The sequence below is a fragment of the Panthera tigris genome, chromosome C1 (assembly GCF_018350195.1).
Source record: "Panthera tigris isolate Pti1 chromosome C1, P.tigris_Pti1_mat1.1, whole genome shotgun sequence".
Taxonomy (NCBI): domain Eukaryota; kingdom Metazoa; phylum Chordata; class Mammalia; order Carnivora; family Felidae; genus Panthera; species Panthera tigris.
The window spans coordinates 105,480,979-105,489,953 of record NC_056667.1 but is presented as its reverse complement, the minus strand read 5'-3'; positions in this window follow the sequence as shown (position 1 = coordinate 105,489,953).

Genomic DNA, 8,975 nt, shown 5'->3' with positions numbered 1-8,975 from the left:
AGAAACTCTCAGTCTGTTTCCATTTCGGCCCTTTCCCTGTACTCTGGAGTTAGAGAAGGAGGGATCCTCCACCTTCCAAGGGATCCCTCTGAAGAAATTCCAGCCTGGGGTACCTGGCTCCTTCCCTCCTTTCCAGTTCTTGTTGGGATCCCCCAATCACAGACCCCTAGTACCCTAGGGGGAAAGTACAAAGGGAACTCCTAGAAAATGCCTAGCAAAAGCACAGATCTGCAGTTGTCCCAGCAGGCAGACTGAGAACCTGGCAGGACCAGGCTTGGAGGAACCAGGCAGGAAGGGCACTGCACACTGTAGGGAGAGCGGAGGGAAGGGGCCACAGCAGGATCTGGCTGCCTAGTTAATTTCCACTGCCCTTTTGCAGGGGCCTCTTGTTCCCTGTTCAGTGCAGCCCAGGTGGGAAGCTGTCTCTGGATGGAGGCTACTGTCTAACGGAGACCCCAGATGCAGAGGCAGGCTGAGAGGAGACGCTGACTGCTCTGAGCATGCTTCAAATAGGTGGCAAAGCCAAGCCAGGGAAAAGGAGAGATTCAAGAGGCAGCAGCTTCAGCATCTCAGACAGGGAGGAGTGAAGGGACAGGAGGGGCAGGGAGGAAGGACTGAGAAGTGGGGAGTCACGAGGCCCTGGGGAGCCTCTCTCTGCAGCAGCATCTGCTCAGTGTCCTTAGCTCCCCTCCACCCTCGAGGGCCCCCACCCACCCCTCAGGATGCAAGCATCATCAGCTTCCTGCTGATTCCTGCTGCTCTTGTCCTTGCTCCTTGCTCCGAGGAGACTCTACTCATTAGAAGCTTCCCAGCTCAAACTATCCCCACAGGGGAGAGGAGCAGACGCCATCCAGGAGGCAGCCAGACTTGACCAGCAGGCAAGCTCTTCAGTGGGGCCCTGGTGGGCCTCTGGGGGTGGGTCAGAGATGAGAACAGGAGGTTGGGAGAGGGAGGCTGGAGAATCCAACAATCTAGAGAAAAGCGTATCCCTGAGCCTCCAACCCTGCCCCTGCCACGCACTCACAATTCTCTTAGCATCCTGACAACCTCCCCTCTCCAGTTTATAAGGCACCGGAAAGATTCCACCACGCTTCCCCCCAGCCCCCACACAGCCCTTTCTCTCCTCTCCAAAACCTTCCATCCACGTCTTACTAGGTTGGGACTTGGGGGTCAAGTACTAGAGGTTCTCACTCTCATTGCCCACCCTGCAATGCAGAAGACAGCAGAAACAGCAATATTGTGCAGAGAAATCTCAGGGAAGCCCCCAGAGACAGTGGGGCACAGGTGACGCAGGGAGCAGGGGCCACAGCTGCCGAGTCCCAAAGTCTCCCGAGCAGCTCTGCCCAGAAATCGAACGTGAGGCACCCATGTCATCTCAAATTTTCTAGTATCACGTTTAAAAAGCAAAAAAACCCAGATACAATGAACTTTGATACTATATTTTATTTAACCCAAGGTACCCAAACTATTATCATTTCAGCATGTTATCAATATGAAAATTACTATTGAAATATTTTACATTATTTTTTCATATTAGGTCTCTAAAATCCAGTGTATATTTTACATTTATAGCACATCTCACTGAATTTTCACCAGAAAGATCTGATCTGTTCTTAGGTTTCATAAAATTCATTGTTGAAAAAGTAGGTTCACACAAGTTGTTCCAAACATGTTAAAAAGTTTTCCACCAAATCAAGTATCAGTTTTAACATTTCAATTAACTTAACTGAAATAAACTTAAAATTCCACTCCTCAGGGACACCAGCCATCTTTCAAGTGCTCAAAAGCCACACGTGGCCAGTACCAATCTCCTGGACAGCACAGCTGCAGACACACCACCTCTGGGCATGACAGGGCCTTCTCAGCAGAGGTGGGCGTGGCATCCCTTGAGAGGCACATTCCTGGGGCAGGGCGGGGCGCCGGACGCCAGTGGACTTACCCCCAATTACCACCCCTTGTTTCCTTAACACGGTTTTTCCTAAAGCCTTTTGATGTGACAGGTTACTGTGATGGGCACTTCCACAGCTTGTCTAATCATCAGCAAGCCAGGTCCCTATCTGACCTGCTGGGGAAGGCTGCCCTTAGCCAAGTGCGACTGTACAGGCTGGGTGTGTGTGTGTGTGTGTGTGTGTGTGTGTGTACCAGTATGTAAATGCAACCAGAGACATGTGCTAGTGGTGTGTGTTCACATTCAGGGATGTTACAGGTCACATTGTGGGGAAATCCCCAGGGCGGTGCAGGAGTGGAGAGAGAAGACACTTATCCAGAGCCTATGCTGTGTCGGTGGCTTTGTATTTGTTTTCTTATTTAATCCTTCCATGAACTCTGCAACACAGGACACTTTAACTGATGCCACTGAAGGTCAAATAGATTCACTTGCTTGAGGACACACAGCTAGTTAGTGAGGGAGCTGCTTTTGAACTCGGGGCTGTCAGACTCAAAATCCAAATGCCTGGGGCACCTGGGTGGCTCAGTGGGTTAAGCATCCGACTGCAGCTCAGGTCATGATCTTGCTGCTCATGCGTTCGAGCTCGCGTCGGGCTGTGTTTCATATTCTGTCTCCATGTCTCTGCCCTTCCCCTGCTCACATTGTCTCTCAAATATAAAATAAAACATTAAAAAATCAAATTAAATTAAAAGCCCAAATGCCTTCCACCACCTGTGCTGTCCTAGTCACTGCCTACTCTTTCAGCCCGTCTGCAGGGCCTCTCAGCCATGGGGCCCTGACCCAGGTGCTCTTCCACCTGCCACTCTGAGCCAGCCCCTTAGGGGGACGAAGCCAGTTGCTGGTGGTGCCCCACCTTCAGGACCCCTGAGGCACCTGACTCAGGAAGCTGAGGGTTGTTTGGCTGGTGGCTACCCTTTCTTCTCAGTGCCCTCTGCTGCCTCTGCCCCAGGGACTGGCCAGAAAGGGGCAGCAATTCCCGGGATCAGATGGGCCAAATTGAAATCCTGGCTGCCAGAAACAGAGCCTCTCACGATTTGGGGGCTTCACATTTCTAGGTCCTTTTCTGGGTTCTAATCTCAGCAAGCTCTTAGGGTATAGGAAACTGCTCAGGAATCTAGTACAGCAGGACAGTCTACAGGCCTTGTCCGCTCTGGAAGAGTGTGCCCACCCCTCCCTGACAGAACCTTCCTGAGGTCACCCCACCCTGCCCTCTCCACCCCCTCTCTTCCATTTCAGAGACAGTCTCACCTCAGCTAAGAGAAGCTTGGACCCCAAGATACTCTGGCAGCATTTGGGCACTCCCCACCATTTTGGTCCCTGATATTTTTTTTTTTTTAATGTTTATTGATTTTTGAGAGAGTATGAGCAGGGGAGGGGCAGAGAGAGAGAGGGAGACACAGGATCTGAAGCAGGCTCCAGGCTCTGAGCTGTCAGCACAGAGCCTGACACGGGGCTTGAACCCACGAACCGTGAGATCATGACCTGAGCCGAAGTCGGACACTTAACTGACTGAGCCACCCAGGAGCCCCGGTCCCTGATATATTCTAATTTCTCTATTTCCTTTGCTGTGCTGGATCCCTGATTCAAGGATGAAAGCCTTGCGAGCATTTTTGAGTCACAGACCCCTCTGCAAATGCCTGGTGTGAGCTATGAACAAAAATGTGCATGGATTGTTCTCAGTCACCCTGAAGCCACTGCAGCCTGGATGGAAAGCAGGTGAAGAAGGTCTACTGTGAGAAGCATCGGGTGGGGAGGGGAGGCTGAGCACCGGCCTGTCCGTACTCTCCGGGTCCATCACACACAAGGAGAAAAGGCTGGCAAGGACTATAGCACAAAGCACACACTAGCATGGGTCATAGCAGGTCCCTAGGGCCTCCAGCTTCTCCCCTCCCCTGCTCTCCTCCTAGAGCCAGCTTCCATCTCTCAGGAGGAGGCAGAAGACTTCGGGGTAGGGGCACTTTTGCTTAAAGAAGTGAGTGTGGTGGTGATTCAGGATGGAGAGCACTTGAGACCAGGGATCCTGAGTCCTTCTTCTCCAAACTACTCTAAGGGGAAATAAGTAGGAAGACTAGAGCTGAGTGGTGGAGGCCAGAGAAGCAGCGCTTTCTTATGACGCCCACCAAAATCCATCAGTCAGAGTTAAAGAGCAAGGCCAGGGTAATTGCTGATACTAAGGCCCACCCTCTGGGTTGCTGCTTTCTGATGCAGAACCTTGAGTCATGGGGAAGAAGGGGTAACTCTTACAACAGGCAAAGGGAGATATGAGTGCTGTTTTCCAAAAACCCAAGTGGCTCAATGTTGTTTGACTGGACTGTTTGCCTGCTGTCCAGGAAGGGAACTCTGGGAGCAGCAAAGGCTCTGGAACCAGCCTACTGCCTTTGAGAACCCCTCACTGCCTGGCCCTCTAGCTGAAGTCTGCTCTTCTGCTTGGCTTATTGAATGGAAACACCTGTTCACTGAATGCTCTGGAAAACACAGACCTTTAACTGGTATCACCTACTCCCACACCCTGTTCAGAACACCCTTCGAGGAAAGAGGACTCTTCAGAACTGGAGATGAGAACACAGAAATTGCAATTTACCCAATCCCATCCTCATAACCCAATCTTTCAATCCTGACTTGGACTCTTGGGGGATGCGTGAGATGACAGATCCCAGATAGGATTGGAATCATCCCTTCTACTCCCCAACCTCCCTGCCCAGCCAGTTAGAAGTCAACCCTCCTTCAAAATGTTTCTGGGAAAAGTGATTACACCTGGCTCTTTGCTGCTCTGATTAAGAAATTCCTTGGGGCGCCTGGGTGGCTCAGTCGGTTAAGCGTCCGACTTCAGCTCAGGTCACGATCTCACGGTCCGTGAGTTCGAGCCCTGCGTCGGGCTCTGGGCTGATGGCCCGGAGCCTGGAGTCTGCTTCCGATTCTGTGTCTCCCTCTCTCTGCTCCTCCCCCGTTCATGCTCTGTCTCTCTCTGTCTCAAAAATAAACAAACGTTAAAAAAAAAATAAAAATAAAAGAAATTCCTCCTGTGGTTTGTTAATTTGTAATCCTTCTTGGACTTTCACTTCATTACTTTTTGCCCACCAAGTCCTATTGGAGCTAAAAGATAATGGTTTCATAAAGCAGGCCTACACTTTTTATTGTAATAATGGGTTTGAACTACTCGTTTACCTTTTTAAAAGTAAAAATGGATATTGCAATCAAGGCACTCAAATACTTAGGAATAATTTTAACAAGAAATAAAGTCTATAAGACAAAAACGTTAATATGCTACTGATGGGACACCAATGGCTTAAATGTGTATATAGTAAGAAGAATCTGTATCATAAATACAATTCTCCTTTGGGTAATCTAACAATATGAGGCTCCAATCAAAATTAAATTAACAGCACAATCAAAAAGTAAATTGTGGTATATTTCCACAATATACTATGTAGTAATGAGAACGAATGGACTAAAACCACACACAACAAGGACACCTGGGTGGCTCAGTTGGTTAAGCATCCCACTGCGGCTCAGGTCACAATCCCGAGGTTCACAAGTTCGAGCCTCACATTGGGCTCTGTACTCTCTCTCTTTCAAAAATAAATAAAACATGAAAAAAATTGTTTTAAACTACACACAACAATATGGCTGAATCTCACAAAAATAATGTCAAACAAAAAAAGCCAGACCCCAAGAAAGTACATACCGTGTGATTCTCTTTATATAAAAAAACAAAAACAGGCAAAACTAATTTGTGCCATTAGAAGTCAGAAGAGTGGTTTACCCTTGAGGGGAGTATGACTACCCCCTTGTGTAGAGTGGTTTTGGGTACAGTGGTAATGTTCTGTTTCTTGACCTGGGTGTTGGTTACATTTCTGAAAATTCATCAAGATGTATTCTTTTCATCTGTGCACTTTTCTGTTTGTATATTGTACATTAGTTTTTTTATTTTTTTTAATGTTTATTTATTTTTGAGAGAGAGAGATTGAGACGGAGAGAGAATGAGCGGGGGAGGGGCAGAGACAGAGGGAGACACAGAATCAGAAGCAGGCTCCAGGTTCTGGGCTCGAACTCCCCCACCTGAGCCATCATGGCCTGAGCCAAAATTGGACGCTTAACTGACTAAGCCACCCAGATGCCCCATGTACATCACTTTTTAAAGTTGTGTTGAAAAAACACATAAAGTACATTAATTTTTTTAAACAGTATGGAATTACAATGTGAATAGACAGATCAATGGAACATGAAAAGTCCAGAAACAGGTCTGAATACAATTCAGGCAATTGGGTCTTATAAAGGTAGCATTCAAAAATAATGGAGGAAATATGGGTTTATTCAATAAGTAGGAATGGATAAAACAAAGTTGTTGGATCTCTATCTCACACTTTTACACCAAAATAAATTCCAGGAGAATATTTACATATACAAAAAGACACTATTAAAGTATTTTTAAAAACACACACACATAGGAGAATTTCTGGGGCACCTGGGTGGTTCAGTCAGTTAAGCCTAGGATTCTTGGTTTTGGCTCAGGTCATGATCTCATGGTTGCCAGATTAAGCCCCATATTGGGAGCCTGTTTTAAGATTCTCCCTCTCCCTCTGCCTCCTCCAACCCCGCCCCGCAAATGTACACATGTGCTCTCAAAAAAAAAAAAAAAAAAAAAAAAGTGAAATAAAAACTGAAAAAATAAAAAACATAGAATTTCTTAATAATCTTAGTGGGAGATTTTTCTAAATATCATAGGAAACCCAGAAGTTATTTTTAAAATGGTGACAAATTGGGGTGCCTGGGTGGCTCAGTGGGTTAAGCCCCCCACTTTGGCTCAGGTCATGATCTCGTGGTTCCTGATGTTCGAGCCCCGAATCAGGCTCTGTTTCAGATTCTGTGTTTCCCTCTCTCTCTGCCCCTCCCTTCCTTTCTCTCTCTCTCAAAAATAAACATTTAAAAAATTATATAAAAAATAAAATGGTGACAAATTCAAATACATAAAAAATAAAAAAGATTTGCACAACAAAACTACCACCATAAGCAAAAGTAAAAAGACATAGGACAAACTGAGAAAAGGGAAAACCATTTTTAACTTATATACCAACAAGGAGCAAATATTAAGACAAAATAACCAATACAAATATGAACAAAGTATATGAACAATTTACCAACAAAATACAACAGCCACTTAAAACATTAAAAGATGTTCAACCTGACTTAAAAGAAATGGAAATGAAAATTACAATGAAATAACATTTACACTACGAGACTGTCAAAAATCAGAAAGTATACGTTATCAAACAGGTCCCTTGCATACACTGCTGATGGGAGAGAGAATTTAAAGCTTCTGTGGAAGGCAGTTTGGCAATACATACTATACTTACCAATTTTTTTTTTCAAACATTGCTGATGGAACGAAAATGAGAAGAGTCTTTGCAAGGGAGGGATTTTGCAAAATTGTATCTATCCAATTAAAAAACAATGCACACATTTCTTTGACCTAGTATTTGCAGTCCTAAGCATTTATTATACAGATATACAAGAGCCAAATGACATATATTTGGCATCAACATGTGAAAGGATTGACTAAACATATGTTAATACATCCCTTAGGCTTACCGTGAAACATACTATGAAGCAAATACATGTGCTACTATGGTAAGCTATCTAGGCTACATAAAAGGAAATTGCAAAAACAGTATGGACAGTAAGTTATCGACTGAGTAATAAATATATATAAATACATAAAATATGTATATATTTACTATAGAATATCTCGTGAAAATTTTACAAGAATCTGGTAAAACTGGTTGCCTCTTGAGGGAAAGGAGACGGTATTCACTGTAATCACCCGTTATGCTTACGAATTTTGTAGAATGTGTATTACTTATTCAAAATACACATTTAAAAAATTAATACAAAACGAAAACCTGAGGCCCCAAGGCATAGATCGCTTTAGTTCACCAAAGAGACAATCTCGCGTTCATTAAACATTCAGAGTGCTTATCGTGTGCCCGGCACAGCAATAGAAGCTAAAGCAAAAGCCCTCCGCGCGTTACCAGGAGCGCCCAACCCAGCGTCCCAGGGTGAGCCCGGGTGCGGAGCGGGGAGGGGTGGGGTGCAGGGTCCGGCTTGCGAGGCTTGCGCAGAGGCGGTAGTAGGGCCCAACCGTCCTTAACGGTTGAGGGCCCTGGACCGCGGCTGGAATGCCCGCTTCCAAAGAAAACTACGCCCCTCCCCCCCGAGAAATGACCCCCGGCTTGTGCGTTTGCGCTGATCCCCCGACCCGTTCCCCTCCATCCCTAGGGAAAGGGGAACCCCTGACGCCGGCACCACCCGCAGCTCCCTTACCACGGGGCGCTCGAACTCGGGTTCCTCTCCATCTCTCCTGCTGCCTTGTCCGTCCACATCGTCTCTTCACTCCTCCGCGTAGCTCCTTCCCCTCAACCTCTCCAACTCTACGCCGCCTGTTTTAGGTTTTCCCCCAAAAATGTTTCCCATACCACCTGAGTCACTGCCACAGTAGATATAGGACCAATCAAGGCAAAAGATCGCAGAGGAAACAAGTGGCAGAGCATCACCCATCATAAGGCTGCTTTCTCCATGGTCACTGGGCTGTGGAGTGACACTGGCTCTGCACAAAGGCACTAATTTTTTGCGAACGATGACACACATGAGTGATTCCACGCTCTCGCACTTCGGTCCCAGCTTCGGGAGCGCTGATTTTCTCCGAGGTTAGGGGAGGTGGAAGCTTCTTCGGTAATTGGCCTAGAGGGAGCCTGGAAGGATTCCTTGAAGCCTCTAATTGGCTGTTTAATTCTCAGCAGGTGCAATCTCAATTAACAACGTCTGGTTTCCCGGGCTCCAATTGGCTGACGCGGTGGCCGGCTTTGAATTCCATCCGGGTAATTGGGTCTGAGCAGGCAGCAGCCCCGTCGCTCAGGGGCAGCCCGCTGAAGGATTGGTTGCGGCTCGGCAGGCGATTGGTCGGACTGTGAGCCGGGCGTTGATTGGTGCAGGCGGGCTGCGGGGGTGGGGAAGAGGCGGCCGAAGCGGG